We start from the raw sequence: 22,667 nt of genomic DNA on the forward strand, positions 1-22,667 counted from the left end.
TTGGGTGTTGGTTTACTCTTGCCAGGATTACCCCTTTTTGTTGAGTACATATGTATGCTACTAAGCTGATGTAGAATACTTAGGCACTGGCAAATGCTCGAGTTAGTGCATGTTTATTGAAAACTTCAGATAATTATTTGTAACTGGAAACACTTATATAGGAGAAAGAGAGAAAGAGATTACAAAATACTTATTGCAAGGTAGTGTCAATAAGTTAGAAAGCTTTAGGATTCCCTCTATGTGTACATATGTTAAATGTGAAGCAACATTAAACTTTGAAGCTGTTATTATTCTGAGATTGCAATATTTTTGTAAAGCCACCGAAAATGCTTAAAATTTATATTTTGCACGAATGATTTGCAGGCTTCATAGAATGTTGCTGAGTGAATGAGTGTTACTTCATTTGCCTTTTTCTGACTAAAGTCAATCCAAAGACATTTTCTAATCGACTACCATTTCTTTCAGAAACAATAATATTACACAACCGTCTTCGCTAATGCGACACACCCCGTTTCGCCTCCAACAGTTTATAACTCCATATTTCGCTCTCTTTTGGTTTATCGAATTCTTAATAAAATGCTACCGCAAGCCGCCACGCCTTATACATGCATACATTTGTATGTATGTGCACATGTATTTACATTAGGATGGTTCAAAAAGGCATGTGAAAAGTAAAGTCGGAATTTTATTGCTCTCACCCACTAGAGTTGTTTTATATCGAAAAAAATATACTCATGTTTCTTTATTTCAATATCAAGAAAAAAATATTTAGACGTCGTTCAAAGTTTTTCATGTATTTTATGCGGCGAATAAAGCTCTTTTCGTAGAAATGGTATAGAATTCTTGAAAATCTATATTTCTCGATCGGAAAACTCTGTTTCTCTTCAGAAAGCTTCCAGTAATAATACCCAATTGTTTATTTAAACAGTTTTTAATGCTAGCGATTTTTTATGAGTCCCCTCATTGCTTTTTTGGGGTTTTTAGGGGACCTATAAAAAATATTAATATTAAAAAATTGTTGAATAAACCATTAGGTATTATGTATTATTGAAAGTCTACTGGGAAAGACAAAGCTTTCCGATCGATTTCTACCAAAAAAATTGTTTCCTTATAAGTAAAATACATGAAAAGCTTTGACCGCTGTGAGCCACCTCTAAATAATTTTTTTATTCCAAAAAAAAACAGTGGTATACTTTTTTTCGGTATCGAACAATCCTAGGTGGTGAAGGCATTAAAATACCGCCTATAAATTTGAACTACCCTAATGTACGTATGTAAGTCACAACCGCTACACGTCCGCGTTTTGCATAGAAATCAGATAGAATTATGATTAACGATATGTGGCGATCGTCGTCGTTACATTTTGATTGTTGCAACCACTTGCTGCAACAACTGCAGTGACATAAAAAGGTATCTTCTTGACTGCCAGTGGTACCTAATAGGTACTACCTATGTACATACACTTGTGTGCTAGCATGTATCTGCTCTGGCGTTTAAATGTCGGGGAAGCACTTTGATTGCGGTCATTTAATGGGCTCTTAAAGATTTCTCCACTACATATCATCTCCCTACTGCCCACCAGTTGCTTGCATTTCTATAGCTATTCACATTCTTTCTTTTTGAAGTCTTATAGGTACCTTTAAAATTTTTATCTCTCTTTTCATTTGCTTACCATAAAAAAGGTAAATATGTCATTCTCTGAAGCGGCGGGATATCCGTCTGCCATTTGATTGCCTTTTGGTTGTTACCGATTTTTATGGCCGTTCGAAAAAATTCAAATACATAAATGAAGGTATTTCTTCAAATATGTAAAAGTAAGTTTTCTAAGTGAAATTGTTGACTAGGCTTAAAATTAAGTGCAGCTTAAGGTAAGTAGAACCGAAAAAGGTTATTCTTTTGAGAACTGCAAGTTAAGTGATTTTTCACATCACCGTAATTAGTTAAGCTTCGCAAAAAAAATTGTACCTAAATAGCTTAGTTTTTTGAAAAATTTTCACACATCAAATTACATACAAGGGAAGTGAAAGCTTAGCTAATACAGGATGTAGTGGAGGTCCCACCTCCAATTCGAGCACACACACACGACCTTCTATGGAAGTCGACGGGCGTACAGTGGTGCCAAATTGGAATTTACTGTTTAAAATAGTGCATAGCCTTCAATTTTCAACCGATTTGGATTTGATTAAGTTTTCTTTGAGATGAAGATTTAGAAGAGATTTCTCTTGCCAAATTTTTTAATTTTTATTCTTTTATATAAATTTTTTTTAGTGAAAGGTGCAGAGGTCATGGAAATTTCGAAGAGCTTTGATTCTCCTGTTACTGTTAGTGAATGTTAATAAAAAGTAGTTGAACATAATTATAGGGTTCCCCAAAACAAAAAAAAATCAAAAAAAATAAATTAAATGTTACGAAAAAAATTTTACCAAAATTATATATTTTTTTAAGCGGCTAAGCAACTCTCGTTGATATTTACTATTACTTTTTTTTTGCTGACGCTGCTACCCAGCAAACATTTGGAGTCATAAATGAGTCTTTAAGGAGTCCCATTTCGGAGCCTTTGTGCTCATAATGGCCTCATATACGGCTCATTTTGGACTCTTTTTGAAGCTCTTAAATGACTCTTATTGGCCTCATAAATGCCTACTTTCGGAGCTCCTTGTATGCTGTTCTGTGACTTTTATTGGCTTTATTCTTCAACTCTCTTAATGAACTTACTTTAGAGCCATGTTAGCAAGGAATTCATTTCAAATACTGTTGGATATTTATATACAAACCTCTGCGCATACATATATATGTACATATATTGCAGCATTCATGTAATAGCAGTTGCTGCAGCTAAATTTTGTTTATTTTTCCTTCCTAATTATTTTTCATATCTGTATAAACAAGTTTAGATATAAATTTCTAGTCGTTATTGTTTTTATAATGGCACAAAGTGCTGGCTCATAACTTGGATCATATATGACTCCTAAAAGATTCATATAAGAGTAAAAAAATGTTTGTTTTTGAAACTCATATTTCTTACTTACCTAGGACTCCTTTCCGACTCATATATTCTGAGCGCTCAGAATATGTTTGCGGGGTATAAACTTTTTTGTTTTTCACGCATTCCAAAGGTTTTTTTTCATTTTTCGTTTTGTGGGGGAACCCTATAATTGTGTTCAACTACTTTTTATTAAGCAACATTCATTAACAGGAACGGAAGAATCGATTTTCTTCAAAATGTCTAAAATCTCTGCAATTTGCACTAAAAACTTTTCTGGCTTGACAAATCTCTTCTAACGGCTCTATTCTGTATCAGCGACAAATTCTTTTCACAGTTTTTTTTATGGACAAATATATGAAAAATTTGAATTTGTCAGTAAAAAAAGTATTTGTTACCGATACAGAATTGGGCTATAAATTTCAAAACCTTTCATTCAAAAAACTTGAACCAAATCGGTTGAAAAATGAATGCTCTGGACTACTTTGAACAGTAAATTAAATTGGCACCACTGTGCGGTGGTCTGACGTACTGAAGTAGAGAGATAGAGAGTCTGTAGATTGGAAAGAGAGAAACAACGAGAGAGCTGACGACGTGGCGATAATGGCGGCGGCGTAGACGGCGAGATGACTAGTATTGGTATCAGTAGCTCTCTGTTTTTGTGAAACCACAGCCGAATAGTCTGGTAGTTACTGGCACCGGTCAGTTAGTTACTGACAACGTTAAAAGTATAGGTGAGAAAAATGTTAAGATTATCGATGCGAGAATTGGTAGGAGTCGGTGGATCTATCGGTGGCTCCGAAAAACGCTTAGAGTATCGGTAAGCGCCAGTGGATGCATTGGTTAGCCGTTCGGTGGCTCTGTGCCACGGTAATAGTATAGATGAGGCCGGTCTACTGATGAATCGGTCTGTGGCTCCACTCACCGGTGAGAGTATCAGTAAGCCGATGGATGCATTAATGGATCTTGCGGTTGCTCCAAAAGACGACTAGAGTATCATTGAGTGGTCGTTGATGCACGGGTGGCTTTTCCGGTTGCTCCGGGCATTAAAGCAGGAAGGAAAATGCTACCAGAAGCTGCGGGGACTTAAAATGGTCTCAAGGCTGGTGCAAACTCTTGTAGAAACGAGGGTCCAACTTATGTGAGGAAGGCGTTTATGAACAGCTCCATACTTCCACTCAAAGTCATAGCTGTTCACTGTCAGTGCGTTCTGTGGGTGTGTTCCGAAAGGACCAACTTTCTGTCTCAAAGGAAATTGAGCAGGTTCAAAATTTACGCCTCCTTTACCTTTGCCAGGCTGGTGAAGAATCGTAACGCCAGGTATTTTAAAGGTTTCCATTTCACGCCAAAATATCAGCACAAAAATTGATCAACTGATTCCTCGGCACAATATTCGGAGCAGCGTCTGCAGAAAGGAATAGTTGGTATTCGTCGGTAGGAACTCTTACTTCAGATCTGCTGAATTACAGAAGGTTTTCCATATATTCTAGACTTACATAACCGCAGCTATTATAACCTTCGAACCTTGCAACCATTCGTTCCGTTTAAAAATGATCAAAATGAGAACGACGAACTGGCGACTAAGTAACGCAGCTACAGGAAATATACTCAAATATTCGTTGTTTCGAGTTCGAGTTCCAGTTGACGCCATAAATGTGCTTTACCCTACATTTATCAACTTGTATTTCCTTCTAATCACTCCTGGTTCAATTGCATTGAAATTTACAAGCTTGCGGTTTCATGGCATTGACAGCTCGACAGGCGGGCAGGTAGGTATATCGAACATGTTTAGTCACCTGAATTTTAGTGTTAACTATACTCACACATATGAATGTACAATACAAGGAAAATTAGTGTAAAAGAAAAAACAAATGCAATTTACAGTACAAATCAATTCCCTTCATAGAACGAGCGAGGGTAAAGCTTACTGACTGCGTATGAAAGCTGCACTATTTCCAAACTTAAATGGGTATTCGTGTGCTGTGTGCGTTTGCCATCTTTCTATGTGTGTGTGTGTGTGTGTGTGCCTGATGGTCAACAAGCCAATATTTCATGCGCTTTTATGCACCGTAAATGTCCTTTTAGCAAATTAATTGCAACGCGACGGGCATCGAATGCCACTGGCAGATTGACCTCCAACTGCCCTACATGTAGCCAAAATAGAGATGTTAATTTTTCAGCTTTTTCCGATACCGGGATTTTCGGGATTTCATTATTACAATCCCGGGATTCAACAACTTAAATCGAAAAAATTGCTTCTATCTCTCCTACCATCAAATAAATAATAAATAAATGGTGTTTTTATTTTTTATCTCTGACGTCAGGATTTATTTTAAAGGACTTTGTAGTTTCAAAGATATGATACTTCCAAAAATTATTTAAAAAATTCAATGCAATGTAGAATAAAAATATGGATACCAAATGCAAGAGGAAATTTCTGTAGAATTTAAGAAAATTAAAATTTTTTGGATACACATAGACGAATAGGTAATTTTTTAAGCTGATAAAGTTAGAATTTAGAAATTCGAGGATGTTATCGAGGTTATATAAGTCCTTAATATATAATTTTTTTAAAAACAAATATTGCGAAATTTCAAGGCTAAAATTTTAAAAGGACATTTTCAATAATTACCCAAAAATTGAAACTGTTTAAATTGTACAGGACTTAATTTGATGTCCATAGTTCTTCTCTAAGCATATTTATCTGAATTTTTTAAATCATTTTTGAATTACTGATGTCAGAGTGAAAAACTAAAAACCCCATTTTACTATATTTGACCCATGGTTTCGCGAATATATTAATATTTGTGTTTAAAGTTTACGATCGCGCGATGTTATATGTATAATGAGCTAGACATTTATGAAAGAATATTAATTATTAAATAAAAAAAGAAATATAGCCAATACTGGTCAAGAAAAGGAGTTTCTATTATTGCCATCAGTACAAATTACAAATCCCGAAAAAAAACCGGCATAATTTTCCAAGAATCCCGGGATTTTGGGGATCTTAAAGTAGCCGGGATCCCGGGATGTATTTTTGCAATCTGTGCTCCTAACTTCGCCTGCAGTGGCTGTTAAGTGAGCAGCTCGATTTTTTTCCACTTCGATTGTCCCATCTACACACATACATACATACGTACGCACACACTGTCGAACACATTTGCAAGTATCCTTCCCAAGTTGGCTGATTGTTTTCAATTTTCACTTGCCATTGTTTGCTAGGAACATTTGTTTGACCGCTTGACCGTCAGTCAGTGGTTTGTTTGCTGGTATGAGTACACATACATACAGTATTTATGTGTGTTTGTTTGTATATGACTGGTTAGCTGGTGGATTGGCTGCTGGTTAGTCATTTGGTTAGTCGAGTGTTTGCTTAGTTTGTTGTCCTCCGCGCTTGCTTAGTGTTAGCCATGTTCAACTGTTTTACTACTGTTATACCTACTCATTTTTGTAAATATGTCTTCTCCCCCCTTTTGTTATCCAATGGCTTGTTGTTCGGCAATTGATTTCTCGCCTGCAGTCGTTGCATTGATTGCGAGCCCTTACTGCTTCTTTATCGCCTGTCATTTACTACTCTATTGTTCGATTTGCGTGTTGCATATTGTTCTGCGGCTACCACCTGCTGCGTCAACTGCTGGAAAACGTGTTTGCCACATTCGTACTGGCGTTGGTACAAGTGTTAAAAAAAGGGTTTAAAAATTAAAAAATCTTGTTTTTTTTAGTACCTAATTTAGTGCAACATTCTTCGTAACAAACAAATTTCATTAGCATCTAAGGTCTATTGTTAGCCTTTGGCGGTGCGCGTAATTCATTTGCAGCTGCCGACGCATTGTTCGATTTCTCGCACCTCGATTGACACCGACGGCGTTGGCGGCGGCGGCACTGTGTTGGAGACGGTATTCTGCCTAGCATGAGCATGTGGCAAGTGTAATGCACCCTAGGGCGCAGTCGCATGCCGCTTAGTTTAACAAAGCACTTATGACGCGAAGGAAGATAACTTTGGTGAAAAATTTAAACAACTTGACAAATACCAGAATATTTAAGTAATTTTAAGTAATTTTTCGGTGAGACATCAAAAGCTTAAACAAATAAAACACCTAGTGAGTAGAAATTTAACAGCTCAATGGTAATGAGGTGCGATCAAATATTAGTAACAAATTTTATTTTTTTCATTAGTTGCAAAAGTTATGGCATACGCGGACGACGTTCGAAGTATTTGCAATTCTGTTTCTTTAGTAGTTCAAATTACCCTCATTCGACAGCAACATATTCACGCTATTTAAATATTTAAATGCATGGCTCTAAACCACCTTGAGTTGCCCGTGGCCATCGACTTATAAGCACGCGGCATTGCAAAACATCGACTCGTAGGTTTTCAATAAATTTGCGGTTAGCATGCCCTATCAAAAGGGGCTTCTCCGTGGTGACGTAAGGCCCCGGTAGTTAATTCGAGCGTTGATCTCTCCTTGATACCGACATCTATATATTTTTCTTCAATCCAAAATCCCTGCCAGCTTTCCCCTCATTTCTTTTTTCAGGACCGGACCAGGGTGGCATATGACCCGTACCGAGAATCAGCCTGGTTGGAGCCCTACACAAAGCGCAGTTCTCCGGATACCGAGCGCTTCTCCGAGATAAATAGGCTTACCTCGGTAGAACGGATCTCTACCAGGGCGGTAGTTTGCTATCTCCGCCACTCTTGGTACAACACCATGAATAAGAGTCCGGATCTTCAAAACAAAGGCCTTAAGGAGCCACAAAATCCGCATCAATTAAAACTGCGGCATCACCGAGCTTACCCAACATAGGCACGCGCCAGCAATAGTCGGAGGCTACCTATTACGATCTATGTACCGCTTCACGACTTCTCCGCTGCCAGGCCACCTCACCGATCTAAAACGATTCGATGGGAGGACTTCGCGAAGGTAGAGGAGTACATTTAATACAAAGAAAATAGTTTCAGGCTTTGCAATCAATAAGTATGGCAAGAGAGAGTAAATGCGCCGGACATCGGTGGCGCCGCAATGGCTTTTGGAACGTTCCAGAGTCTTCGATGCTCGATAAAATAGATGTCTCGAAGCGAAACACCGTGGTACGCTTCAGTAATATCATTACTTACAACCTCAAACTTGTGGCAATGCCACCGGAAACCAAATTAAATGTAATTCTATAGCAGATAGACATTTGATTCGGCCACCTAAAGGCCTTAGAAAGTCTTAAGAGAAAGTTAAAAAATGTATTTTATGTACTACTCTTCAATTTCGTTTAGAAAACTAATTGTCCATAAGAAGCATGGAAAGGGACGTTTGGAATTTCATCAAAAATCTAGATTCAGAGTTACCGGCTGTCTTAGCTTATGGACCCAGAAGCTAAACGATGAACTAGGTATTAGGATTCCCTCCAGTCAACGCGGACTAAACCAACGTCTTCGTCTAGCTGATTGTTACGTTTTTTAGAAGGAGTTGAGTGCAATTAAATTGCTGTAGATTAGATATCGCGAGCGGAAAAGTACTGAGTCGCCTGCTTTCGAAATACAGATCAACCGCTGTAAGGGCAAATGAACACAGGTATGTAGACAACGGTAAACCGCATGGCCGATATGCTGTTAAAAAAAGGAAAGAAATATTCGAGGTAAATTCTGCTCAAAAAGTTGGCATACATATTTTTTACAACCTACAAGTACAGGCCACATTGGGCCTGTCTTTGTTAGCTGGTGTAATTGTCAAACACTAGCTTTGCCTCTATCCGGCTCTGGCTAAACAGATTTTTCATAGCAGTTACTTAATAATTCTTAACACTATTTTATTTAAGCGCAAAATTGTATTCAGAAGTATACGTTTTTATACGTTTCTACATTCTAAAACCAAAAACGTGGCAAAATCATCAGAGTTAATTACAGTTTCCATAAGATGACACCAGCGAATGAGACTGCATAGTTGAATGAAAAAACCTAAGCAAAGCAAAAGCGAAAGAGGAGTATAATAAATGCAGCAACGGAAGCTGCATATCAGGAAGAGCCAAAGGCTCGGAAGAGTGGCAAAAATGTAGAGCTGGAGGATGTGCGAAATTAGCGAAGCACTCGAGAATGATGGTAGCAACACTTTAACGCGCATTTTGTGTGAATTAAACTTGACCTGACCTTTTTAATTAAAACTAAACAACAACGAGTGCAACAGATCACGCAGCAACAGCGAACGCAAGCAGGGAGCAACAACTAAGAATTTGATTCCACTTCACTGGCTATCTATCGCGCAAAGCAGTGCTGGTCACTCGGACACCCCATTCTATGTACAAGTGCACCAGTTCGCCAGGGCACAGATGCAGTGCATGTAATAAAAACTGCACTAAACTTGTAAATGGTCGGTCCCCAAACGTGCCAGAAACAGTAGTGCAGCAACGTTGCTGAGTAACAACGCAACTGGTGAGCTTTGTAGTGGAAGTTCATAACGAAGTACACTTTTCAGTGCAAGGGGCGCTAGATTTATTTAGTTGTGGCACAAACAGAGATGATTGCTTGTGAGTGCTACGAGAGTAATAGCAGTTAATGTTGACGCTGGTGTATTTATCGGTCAGTCGGTCGATATATAGTTTGTGTTTCAGGCTACACTAGAGGAAAAAACAATACAAAATTAAGTTCAGTTAATAGGGTAAGATAAAACTGCAATTAAGAAGATAGCGGCAAGCAGCAAACTGAAGGGGTGGAAAAAATTGGCGAATTGTAGCTGAGGGGATTGACCACAGCGAACAAGTGCGGGTTTCGCATAACTTAGAAGTGGAATTTTTTTATGTCCATAGGATAATTCTTTTAAATTAATGAAGGGTAAATAGACTTGAAATTAAAGTATAATATGATTTTTTTTTAGTGCAAATAAGGAGACAGGTATTTTTTTGTTTTGTGAAAAAATCATCTGAAGTTTTTAAGGCAAAGTGTATGTAGTTTTAGAGCAAAATGGCTGACAAAATTTTTTCAAATCTTTCTATATTCTTCAAAAATCAACATTTCGAGCTGTTTCTTTATTTCCGTAGTTTTTTTTGATGCTGCCTCTTTGCAAACGTCAAAACTTAATTTTTTTTTAATTAATAAAATGGTGGAAAATTTTTGAAAATCAAGACTAAATTTTCTCAAAAACAAAATTTTTGATTTTCTTGAAAATGTTTTTGTGGTTACGCGACAAGAAAGATAACTTTTTCCAATGGGTTTGATGCCCGCTAAAATCCCTGGAAAGTTGCAAGAATTTTTTTTTGAGAATAATAAAACTCATTATTTTGGGTAATGCAGTTCCATATATGTATTATTAATTTACAAGTAGATTCTGTTTACTGATCTTAGTCGTATTTTTGATGATCCTTCTTTACAAATTTAAAAATTGGAAAAATTTTGAAAATTTACAAAATAGTATCATAACTGGAACCCCGCTACTACAAGACTATACCCTTTATTGCTTCTAAATAGAGAAATATTCAGCAATACAAGGCAGCATCGAGTACTTTTGGATCAAGGGATAACTATCCGTTTACCCGAGAGCGAAGCTTACAATCCATTTGTGTTTTCCGGGCATCTTTTAAAATCTTCATAAAAAATCTTCATAAAAATACTTGTATTTTGCTGGATCTCGCTGAGTGCTAGAACCTAGTAGTAACTCGTTGAAATGAATGCGTCAAGTAGCAATAAAAAAGACAAGGAGCTAAATAAAATAAGCAATACCAACCATATCAGACCGGATATTTTTCATCGAAAAAATTGTACCTGCCTCCGCTTTAAAGGTGCTTAGTTAGTTCCCCATTAGAAAGGAGATCTCGGTCTCTGGTCCTTCTTTACTCTAGTCTAAATATTCTCGACTAGTTCGCAGGCTGCTAGTAGCGTTTGTTGAACATAAAGCGAGGTACAATTTTGGCATAGTCCTATCCCTTCTCAGTATGCACTAACAAATTACTTTTTTTTGGGGGAGACGGGCTAAAACACTTTTTATTACAGAAAGAAGTTTAATGGTGTCAAATCGCAAGATCTCATTGTTTTGAGAGGTAAACACTTTCACCATTCATTTTCGAAGAAGTTCGATCCGATGACTGCGACAGCCTAAAAACCACACCAAAGAGTAACTCGTTGTGGGTGCATAGTTTTCTCTTGATCTACATGTGAATTTTCTGTACCCAATACGGCTGATTTTTCCCTCTGAGTCCGGTTATGTTGACCGAAAAAATCACGCAATGCGCGAAATGGTCTTGAAGAACGGCCATTTACATAAAACGTTTGGATCACTCTTACGCTTGGTTCAGCTGAGTATCGCTCCATGACTAAGTTTGCCAAAGCTTTTAGGACCAATTGTGTGAAAAACAAATAAAAATAAAAACAATAGCATATAACAAGTAATTGCTGCCAAAAATCAGCATCACCCTCGAATCACCATATGTGAGCAGATTTTAAGTACCTTGCATAATGACTTTCCGCTACAATTCAAAACCCATCGTCTCTTGGCCCCTTAGCGGATTTTTGATTATTGGTGGCGAATTTGCTCAAGTAGGTATATGTATTTTCTACTTAAGGTTTAAAGTCAATTTTCTGACTAGCCGAGCATACCATACTAAATAGATATACCGCTAAGTAGGTATTCATCCAAGCAGGGTTAAGCTATGTCCCTTACCAATACGTTCAATGACGTTTACCTGATATCTGACAATTTACTTCCACTTTTAGTTTAATAGTGTTTAAATCTACAAATCAACAAATTTAATATTAGAGTATACATATACAAAATAACCTAAATCAGGTTAAGTCTTATAGCCAAGAAGCATACGAAAATCTTTCAATTCTAAATTAATTACAGCGCAAATTTTCATTGACGTAAGAAATTTAGCACTTTAGAGTAAAATGAATTCCAGTGAATCGCCAAGCAAATAAATCAAAAAACAAAAACTAAAAGCTTCTACCATAACGGCCGCCTACAGAGTGGCCAACCTTCAGCTGTTGATTTAAGGCTTGAAATGTGGCTAGTGGCTACCACCGATGGCTGCTTATGACTGCTGTTTATTTGTAAGACGGTGGTTTTGACCTGTTTATGAATACGTTGGCATTAATTAGCTGCGATTTAATTAAACTTATCAAAAAATAAACAGCAGTAATTCATTAACAAGACGCCGCTGGAAGACGAAGCATCAACCAAAAGAGCCAGGAAGGGAGAAATGCGAGACAAAGGGAAAGGAACTAAAAGTAAAGGAAAGTCAATGAAAGGAACTTATTGAAGTACAGAGAATAGAGCTCAAAACGAGTAGAGTGAATTACAAGAAAATCGACGATAGTAGCCAGCAGCTCGAGCATCAGTGCCCGTAATGGACAACCGAAAAGTAGGCGAGCTTTGAAAGCGCTAATGGCGAGACTGTTGCGCAGTTGCTGCCCGTTCGCGGCTGCTATTTATAGGAGCGTGTACACGTCACCTCCGTCATTCGACTGCCCGATTGCCCTACTGTCTTTTTAGACTCTTGTAGTGTCTGTCGTTGTTGGCTAAGCTCCCAAATCTCAATGGGTGCTGCTCTACAGGCGCGCTACTTTAGTCTATTCACAACAACTTTCCACATCGTTTGCCATCTACACGCTCCAAGTACACACACACACACATCCTTACTTACTATTCGCACTACACTTTTGCGGTTTAACGTCCAGCCAAGTGGAAGAATCACCATCAACAGCTGAGCGGTGCTCATTTCGTTAGTTGTCGGTAGGTAAGTACTTGGCACATTTCAAGTGTGAAATCTTTACGCAGACGTAGAGAAGGCAAAAAAAGAACGAGAATTGTGCTACGAGCCAAAAATGGAAAGAAGTGCAGAGCAATACAATAATAAACAATGCAACAACAGCAAGTGATGCTTGCAGCAAGGTGTCAGTTGCCGGTCTTTTGAAGCGCCTGCAGATGAGCAACAGACACACCTCGAAAAGGCGCTCAAGAACCTCCAAAGGCAGCGAGCCAAATAAGGAGGAAAAATACTAGAAACAACAGAAAAAAAGTATTAAGGCGAGGGCGCAGCCACCTGTAAAGCAGTTAAGCCAGCCACTGATCTGTTGGCTAAGTGAATGAAGTGAGTGTGGTTGGCGTGAGGGATTGTAGTTTTGTGAGTCGAATACATGCATACATACATTTGTGTAAATAATAAAGAAACAAAAGAATTCTTTTTTTCTGTCCGCTTTGGGAATAAATACGAAACTGCAACGGCATATTTAACGACGCTTCGCAAATTAAGCAATGACTCCATAAGTTGAAAATGAAAATCAACCTTCAAGTAGCCGGACTTGTAATTGCTTTATGCTGTTTGATTTGAATTTATAATTCACATCCACGAATGTTTTCGTATTTATACGCCGCCACTCCAACGCTCCAGCACTTCCACAGCTACTCCTTACTCTGCCCGAGATGCCAGCCTTCACTCCATTGTGGGTCGAACGCCTCACCACTTGGTCATTTCAGAAGTTATTCTAGCCAACATTAACATACGAAGGCAGCCGACTTGGCTTGCCTTACAAAGTCTCGAACGCCAACTCCAAAGTCTCTAACCGCGTTGGCCGTCTTTAGTTCCTTAAGTTTGGTTTTTGGTAGCTGGGCTGTTGCTTTAGTTCACTTAGACCCACTTTAACTTTTGTTGCACACATTTCTGGCTGTTCTTCCTCTTGTTGCATGTTCCTCATTATTCATGTAATTCTACATACATTCATTTGGACGCCGCGAAAACTTGCCTTAATGGAAATATTCAAATTAACGTCTGTCGGGTGCAATTAATTAATTGAAGTAGCGAGCAATAGTGGCAGCAGTAAAAGCAACAGCCGCCAGCACTGGTGGAGATTTTTTGCAAACCATAAAAAAACTGGCGAAAACTACGCGAAGAGTTTTATGTAGAAAAAATTTGGCTTAAATAAGTTAATGAATTCAGTTCAAAGAAAAAAATATATGTTGTAAAGGAAATGGTTTTGGCAAATAAAGGTTTTAGTGAAGGTAGTGAAAACAATAACATTTGAGCAGCTAAATCTTTTATCAACATTAGTATTGAGTTGAATATATATTTTATGTGATATGTTAATTTTATTTTATTTTTCAGACAGTTGGTAACACAGTTAAACAAGGCGAAGCATGGAAACGAGTCACTATTTGGTGTGCTTTTTGGTCTGGAGGAGTCATCGGACCGTACTGCCTCGAAAATGACACCGGTAACGCTATTATCGTGACATTATAGCAGACTTTTTTTAGCCCAAAACAAGACGGTGTCACTTGCCACACGGCGGAAGAAACTAAAGCCCTTTTGCAAGCATCTTGGGTAAAACACCTTATATACATAATAACAGATTAGTTGCAGCGATCGAAACAGGTAAATGACTGTCAGACGTGCAGTTCGATTTCAGAAGGACAAATCCACTTTGGGAACGGCCGTGCTAAATAAATACCTGGCGGAAGAGATGATCAGCAGAGAGCGATTTATAGGCTCATCACAGGAGTACAACTCTGGAGTAAAAACAGAGGAAGTACCTCAGGTGCTCCAAAACTTAAAGTGACATATGTACTACTTTGAAACGCAAAGTCCGACGGCGTTATGTGACTGAATTGCCGCAGGGAGTCGAGCCGAGCGTAGCTGCTTCGATCGGAACAAAGCTTTCTTCATACAGAAAACTTTTTCATAAGCATTTTGGAGCTGAAAGCAGAGCAGTTTTTGATATTGATTTTTTCAGCTTCATAGCATTGGAAGAAAAAATCTAACAGGGCAATTCTGGCAACTGTCTTTCAGCTCACCAGTTCTTTACTGTCCTTCGAAAGGCTAATTTAAAGATTTACTAACGTTATGCTGTTTGCCTTTTAGCAATATGCTTTCGAAAAACTAAATTAGATTAAAATTATAATTTTTTTTTAAATAAAAGCTAGTAAATAAAAGGAAATCAAATTAAAAAATAAACATATTTTTAAAAATCAAATCAATTAAATTTCTAAAAATGAAAAAAAAAAATCAAAAACGAAAAAGTAGTAAGTACTTAAAAATTAAAAATATATATTTTTATTTTTAAGACAAAATCTAAAATTAAGAGAAAATTAAGTCAAAAAATACACAAAAATAAAATAAGATCCAGATTTGAAACAAAAATATTTTTCTTTTTAAAACAATAAAATCTAAAAAATAAACGAAAATCTAATTCAAAAAAAAAAGATGTAAATTAACAAAATCCATTTTCCAGTCCAAATTGCCATTGCGACTGTTAGAGCGACGCGAGGTATGTATATGATATACAAGTTCTTTCTCTCAAAATAGCTTTTCACCACGAGTAAGAACTTTATTTCTGATTGTTGTGCTAGAATAACAAAAGTCATTCGAACTATCTTGCCATCTGCCTTTTATTTGTCTTACGAAAGACTTTTTATCTTTATCTTAGCCAGAATTGCCCTGTTAATCTATACCATAACTAATAAAACTGTAAAAAAGTCGTGGCTTTACATTGAAAATTTCTTTAAAAGAATGACCGGATGCAGGGAATGTAACTGAATACATTTGGACCATTTTTTTTTTAATTTTTGTCTGTCTGTTTATCTGTTTAAACTCACTAATCTCCGAAACTACTGACTGGATTTTAATAACATAGTCTCTAAAATGAACATTTTCGATAACGATATTTTGGGCGGTTTAAAACTGCGTATGTAACATTTAGGATATTTTGTTTAATTAATTGGCAATATATATGAAAATCTCAGGTTTGATATTTTCTGTAATCAATTCTCAGTTAAACTTTAACAGAAAGTTCCATAACAGTGATGTAGTTCTACAAATTATATGTATGTAAATATGTACGTAAAATAAAAATTTGGGTCAATAGATATTGAAAGGTTTCTTTGTAGCTATTTGCTTCAATATAATTTATGTCTGTACATATATTTATGTACATATTTGTAACATGTCTTAATTACTGTTTTTCAACCAAACTTAAGAAATCAGCCGGTGCTTGCAAGCAACATTTAATTTTTAGTATAAGCAGCAAAAAATTCATTAAACCAAACTGCATTAACGCTAATGGATTTTTGCTTTGCTTTGCACTGCGCATGCGCATAGTTTTCCTTTGGTTTTCAGAGGAAGTGGTGCACAACAGGGTGTTGCTAACGTCATCGACTTAACAGTTGCATTGACTACGAGTATACGAGTATACGAGTAACTTGGCATAGATAAAAGCAAACAATTAACCAAGAGTGCATACAAATTTATGCTAGTACATATGTATCTACATGTGTCTTCACATGCTACTACATACTTGTGCTCAATCCATAAAGCGTAAAATTAGTGCAAGCAATTTTAACAGTAATTGGGAGGAAATATGTCTGCAAGCATAAAAAGTAGACTTTCGAATATTTTTCATGTCAGTTGATAGAAAATCTTTAATGAATGCTTTTGATCAGTAAGAGAAGTTGTGTCTTGTAACCACAAAGATACCAACAATTTATGCAGTGGAGATAAATGTGCATGTAGTATCGAAGAGGGCGTGTATGGCGTGTGTAGGTGAGATCCATCGTCTCTGAAGGTTTATAGTTTTTATTTATTTGGTCCCAAGACCTGACATCCTTATTTTGACTTACCCTACCAGGGCAGAAAGACATTGCAGGAAACTTCAAGGATGATGATTTTGGGAGACAGGAAATACTCGAGATTATCTTCTCCGACAGGGTGGGTATAGGAGTTTCTGAGACAATCTGCGACCTATTCCTTGACAGTTTTAGATTTAGATTTAATCGCCTCAAAGGCAGCTGGCCAAAAACGCCGACATGCAAGTTTTAAATGTTTTTTTCTGCCTCCTGTTAGAATATAGGCGGTCAAAGTAGCTCCTTAAGCTAACCAAACGTTCACGACCCGTGCTTGCTTCGAATCTTGCTGGGTCACTGTTCAATAACATTTCGTGCGGTATGACTTAGCATCGTTTCATACTGCCGCCAAGGTGGAATCATCAAATCATTTTTTTATAGCTGTTCTGCTTTCGCTAGGCTGTAAACACCTAGGATCCTATTTTATTAAAATACTTCTTTAGGGTCTACGTCAGCTACCTACGATATTTCGTTTTAAGCACTCGACGTTGCTCCTAGCAAGGTTCAGCGCCTACGTCCGGCTTGCCAGCATAAACTTTTTATCCAATATAGCCTACGAATTGCTACAAGGTCTGATGATGTCGATTTCAGCGGAGCCATCGAAAGTATGGAGCTTTAATCGCACTAAACTTCCCACCGTACCGTATCGCTTACCACCGAAACTACCGTAAAGTACTGCTTCGGGAGCCTGAGCGAGCACAAGAGCCAGGGGATTTCACCCCAGTATTTGTTTATATAAAAACCACACGAGTCTGATCAGTTAACCCCCACCCATAATATACTAGTTCAAGCACACAATTTTATGTAGTGCCTAGGTGAGATCCGAAGTTACGTGCTTGGTCAAATGATTTTGCGGCGCCTGATGTCACATTATCTCGGCTGATTGTTTATTCGGGCGATCGTGTTGGTAATGATATTCCAATTGTCCTCCGATAAATATACGGTGTCGATGATATTTCGCGTGCTTTGAATTGTACCAGTTGAGTGGACTAGCTCTGCTCTTATACGGTTGAAGCGTTTACAAGAGAAAAATACTTGGAAAGCATCTTCGTTGACCCAGTAGACTGGGCACAGCGAAGAGACGTTGTTTCGAAATCATTTTGAATAGGTCCAATTGACCGTGGCCTATCCAATACTGCATCATATGGAAACTGACTGGGGCTGCTTTCCCACTTCCCTATTCATCTAAAAAGGGATGTGGTCTACTTTGAATGAGTTTGCTTTCGTTCCGACTTAAGAGCTGAGACGTAGCTTCCTCCATATTCTTAGTTTTAGTGCAACGTTTGAGACGACATCGGCACCGCAGATCTTCCATTGGTTTCTCCCGTTGCTACCACTTCCATATCGTTCATATTGCAAGCCACTTGGACGGGAAGGTCTAATAATATTAGTACTTTGCCAACGTATGTGTGCTGCTTTACGAACTTGTTGTTTCATTCACTTAGATCGCCAGATTGCAATTCTCAATCGGCTTATGAAGCAGTTGATAGATATAACTCGATTTGAAAAACTTTCTTTCACGCATTTATCCTACTGTAAAAATTCCTAGGTAGCTAAGCAAGCTCATTTCGAAGCTTAAATGCACTTCCATTTTTAATTACAAGTCACCTTACTGATTTTCTTCAATCCGCTTGGTGAAGACTTGCTTTTGACTGTAGATTCCAAACTCTTTCATGCAGCTCAGATTAAATCTGCATTTAAAAGCTAATCAACTCAATAACTTGACAGCAATAAGAAATATGTACATAAATCTTTAGATAAGCTTTTATATGAATTCGGCAATCATTTCCTGTCACCGACGCTCGGTCAAAAAAAAAAAAAAAAAAAAAACAACCAAACAGCTGCACAAGTAGAAAACTGTGGCCTTCGCCACTTCCCCAGCTGCATATTTACATACATATGCATGACTACAAAATTTTATTAATATAATTTTCGAAAAACACATTTATTAATTAACTCTTTCATTAGAAATAATGTTTGAGACAAAAAAGTCATTGGCTTATCTACAAGGAAATCTACAAGATACCAAAACAGCCGCATAAGCGCACAACTAACTGGGGATCAACCGGACTAATTCAATACATACTTACGTGCGTGCACATGTGTGCATGTTTGTGTCTGCTTTTATTTACATATTTATGCATATTAGGCAACAAACTTTGCTACAAAAATTTATTTAAGTTGCTACCTTTTTCCTTTTGAGCTACAAACTAAGCTTGCTGTTCTTGTATTATCTCTGCTTTGTGTTTTTTTTATTATTTTTTTGTTTTTTTGCTTCGCTGCTGTCATCTTATGCACTGCTTAACCTGTTCACTTAATTTATGACCACAATTTGTTAAACGAAAGGTCATCCTAATATGCACTAAGAACAACAACAAACGCGCGGTAGTCAAAATGGGACGCGCTTGATTGCGGCCCACGGTAGCCATGCAGCAGTGAATGGATATTCAGCGCTGACACCGGCACACCGAGCAGGCGCTCGAATTGGTTGATGGTGGTGGCGCTGGTGGCGTTGGTGGTTGAAAGGGCGCCTAGCCGCTACGGCCCGCCGCGAAGAGTGCGCCACTCAGCCAAAACGCTGGTGGTGTGGCAAGGTGCGCTGTCGATGCATAATTAAGATAATAAAGTATTAATTCAAAAATTTTCCTTGCTCCATGCATATGGCAGACATGAGTAAGTACAACTACGAAATATGGCTGGCAATAAAAGAAAAATGCCTTTTGTTCTCAAAGCAAAATTTCTACATTTACACTCCTAGCTAAAAAAAAAAAATACGATTTCCCTTATGCCCCGCAAACCATTTGTAATTCTTAGTTACACAAGCACCAGCCTACTTTGTTAGACGGTCTATGCGCGACTCCCCTCAAAACAATGTTGTTGATAGGCACTTGTACAAATTAATTAATTAATTAAAAATTCCCTAATGGTTGAATAAATATGAAAATTTTTCTGCTGTCTAACAAATTCCAACAATGTTCTATAATTTACCTGAAAAAAAAATATTGTAAGTAAGTTGCTGCGTAGCCGTTAGTCAGCAGCGCTAGCTAGCCAACCAAAAACTTTCGTTATTCAAGCCTGACAAGCAAAAAAAAAGGTATACTAGCCCATCAAGCATGCCCAACTCTTTGTTCCTTTGCTTACTGTCTAACTCTGTCTGACCACTTTTTTCCCATCAAAATGACTGATATTTTCGTACCTTTGTACCTGCTTTAGACATAGCTGTGCTTGACGCTGTGTGGCATAGACTTTGGTCAGCGTAGGCCGGTCGCCTGTGTGGACAAATGTGTGGCATGGTGAACATGAATCGCTTCTGTGCATTCCTGTTGTTGTATGTATCTACGCTTTTGTTGGCTTAGGGACGCATAAAGTGTCAATCAAATGCCACTGAGTTAGGCAGCTTTCACAAAACGGTACCCAGTTGGGGTTTTAGGTTTCTTATGGATACTGATGCTTCAAACGGTGAACGAAAAGAGCATTTTAACAATACAAACAAACACTTTAAGCTTTAATATAGCGAAAAAACATAATTAATTAATTTAATTTTTATTTATTATAACATGATAAAGCTTTTGTACTCACTCTACTCTGAGTGCCTAATAGCTATCGCTTCGTTTTTAACTTAACTCGCCATTTGCTTGGCTGCGAATTAAACCATTTTGGATTTTTAGAATTTATAAATGCACGCGAGTGCCCATCGCCCTATTCCCGCAGTAATGGGCAGTGAAAGCTTTTGATATGCGCACGTCTACACAAAATGTTTAGAATGTCTAAAAAAGCGCTGCGCGCGAAAATGCGAACCTTTATCCGAGATAGAGTGATCTTCGACTCAGACGACGATATGGAATGTGAAAAATCCCCGCAGAGGTGCCTGTGAAGTAGCAAACAACAATGACAGCCAGAGGAAGCTCTCTCCGCGTACATTATTATATCAGTTAAGACCCTAACTAATTCTTGTCAAAGCTTTTTGCTTCCAAGTATTTGGAACAGTGATGCTCAAAACAGCGCTCGCATGCGAAACTGTTCAAAGCTCTATGTAGATTTTATATCGCTCACGGGCACTGCCATGCGCGCGGGCAAAGCTCTTTTAAGCTTTCTACACATCGCTGTTTTATATGGACGCGCACAGAGCAAAAGCTCTCTCTGACCATCACTGATTTTGAATAAGCGCAAAAGGTGAAACCTCAATCGTCTATGGTATATTTCAATGGTGATCAGAGAGATATAATTTCTTATAACATTTATTAAATGTTTCAAAAAGCTTGATGAGTTTTGCCCGTGATTGGTACAGAAATACATATATAAAAATGCTTTTAAGAGAGCTTTTACTCTGTGTGTACTAATATAAGCTCTAAATTAGGCTTGAAAAGCTTCTCACGCAGGGTAGGATTACAATCTCCATAACTTTAAAAAGTCTTCTCTCCGAGCTATGGATTGTTCATTATTGCTTTAAACCGGCGATGGGCACCTTGCACCATTGCCCGCGGGGAAAGCTCTTTTAAGATTTCTATACATTTCGTAACGGCGCGTGCAGAGTAAAAGCTCCCTCAGCCCATCGCTGCTTAAAAACTTTCCCTCTCTCGAATTCCATAATCCATGCTGTTTTGGGGCTGTAGTTCATAATGCGATGGCTTGGACTTCGGAGATGATATTTTTCCCCTAAGAAACTAAAAATAAACATTGCTAAAACCAAAACCATGAAAAGCAACAACATAATTATTACCAAACATTTTTTTTATAACTGGTAGCTGGTGGCATTATACACTACTGCAACTGCGATCTAATCAACTGCCACCAGTTCACCTAGAAAGACATTACAGTAGGCTTGAAGCCGAAAACCAAAATATGAAGTAAACATTTAAATATTGGCTTGTAATGAGTGTAAGTAATCGCACTTTCTAGGCAGCTTCGTAACGCTGGTTAGCATCTTTCTATGACGGCATATGCCCTTTGGCCAGCTGCATAGATTATTCGTCCGCAATACCGCATTGCTGCGATCTAACCTGAACTTTCTTAATTATCTCACTTACTATATAATGGTTAGTCCCAAAGAAGACCGACTAAGTCCGCAAAGTAATAACGGTTCTAAAGGTGCAAGTGATGAGAAATTTGTGACCAAAGATACGTCGGAAAAAGTGTTTAAAAGTGGAGCTTCTAAGCTACTCACCAGCGTCAAGCTCGATATTTGTAAAGCTTATTTTCAATTTGCTAATTTTGATCTAAATACAAACATACTTACATGCATATATATGTCACTCAAACTAATATAAAAACTATTTTTTTCTCATATCTCACATACATATATACTTATACACACATAAGGGTGGGTCAATTTGTATGGAAGATATTTTCGACTACGCGCGTATAGCACAAAAGGATTCTACGTGTAGTTCTAAGCAAATTTGCTGAAGAAACCATGGGTCTAAAATCAATTTGTAGTTTGCCAAATTTCGAAAATAGGTTTCTTAGCATTTTGCTGTATTGTTTAAAGAAGTGCTTAAATATTGTATAAAAACATACTACAGGGGGTTTTTTGGCATGAGGAATCGATTTCTGCAATTATCTTTTTCTTAAAACTTCCATCAGAGGGCGCAACAGTGAAAATTTTCATATTTTTTTCGAAACCTATTTTCGCAATTTGGCAAACTCCAAATGGATTTTAGACACATAGTTTTTCGGCAAATTTGCTTAGAATTACATGAAGAATCCTCCTGTGATATACGCGCATAGTCAAAAAAAAAGTTGACCCGCCCTAACATACATGCTTGGAATTCCTTTTTCACGTTTTGTAATTTTAACTTTTTATGTTTATAGATTGCAGTACCTTAATCTGCTGCTCTCTGATTTCTTATTTTTCGCTTTCATGATGGATTGTTGGTAGTTATTACTACATATCATGATTTCAGCGCTGTAAGTTTAAAAGTTGTTATAATCAATTTTAATTTGCATTAATTATGTAGTTCGTTTCAATTTCATGTGAATTTATTTAGAGATTTAATTTATGCAGGTGCTCCAAAAAGCACATACAGACAAAAGCGAAATACCCGTAGATTGAGATACTTTTCAGTGTAGCTATAATTTTTTTCTGCTAATTA

The 22,667-nt window shown here is 37.6% G+C and overlaps 1 protein-coding gene across 1 annotated transcript in view; it reads right to left on the reverse strand.

The window, feature by feature from the left end:
• Positions 1–22,667, reverse strand: part of LOC118738944 (chondroadherin-like protein) — a gene marked incomplete in the record, with an annotated part of 572,834 nt that overhangs the window by 278,749 nt on the left and 271,418 nt on the right.

Source organism: Rhagoletis pomonella, unplaced genomic scaffold, assembly GCF_013731165.1.
Source record: "Rhagoletis pomonella isolate Grant_MI unplaced genomic scaffold, Rhpom_1.0 Rhpom_scaffold_00005, whole genome shotgun sequence".
Lineage (NCBI taxonomy): Eukaryota > Metazoa > Arthropoda > Insecta > Diptera > Tephritidae > Rhagoletis > Rhagoletis pomonella.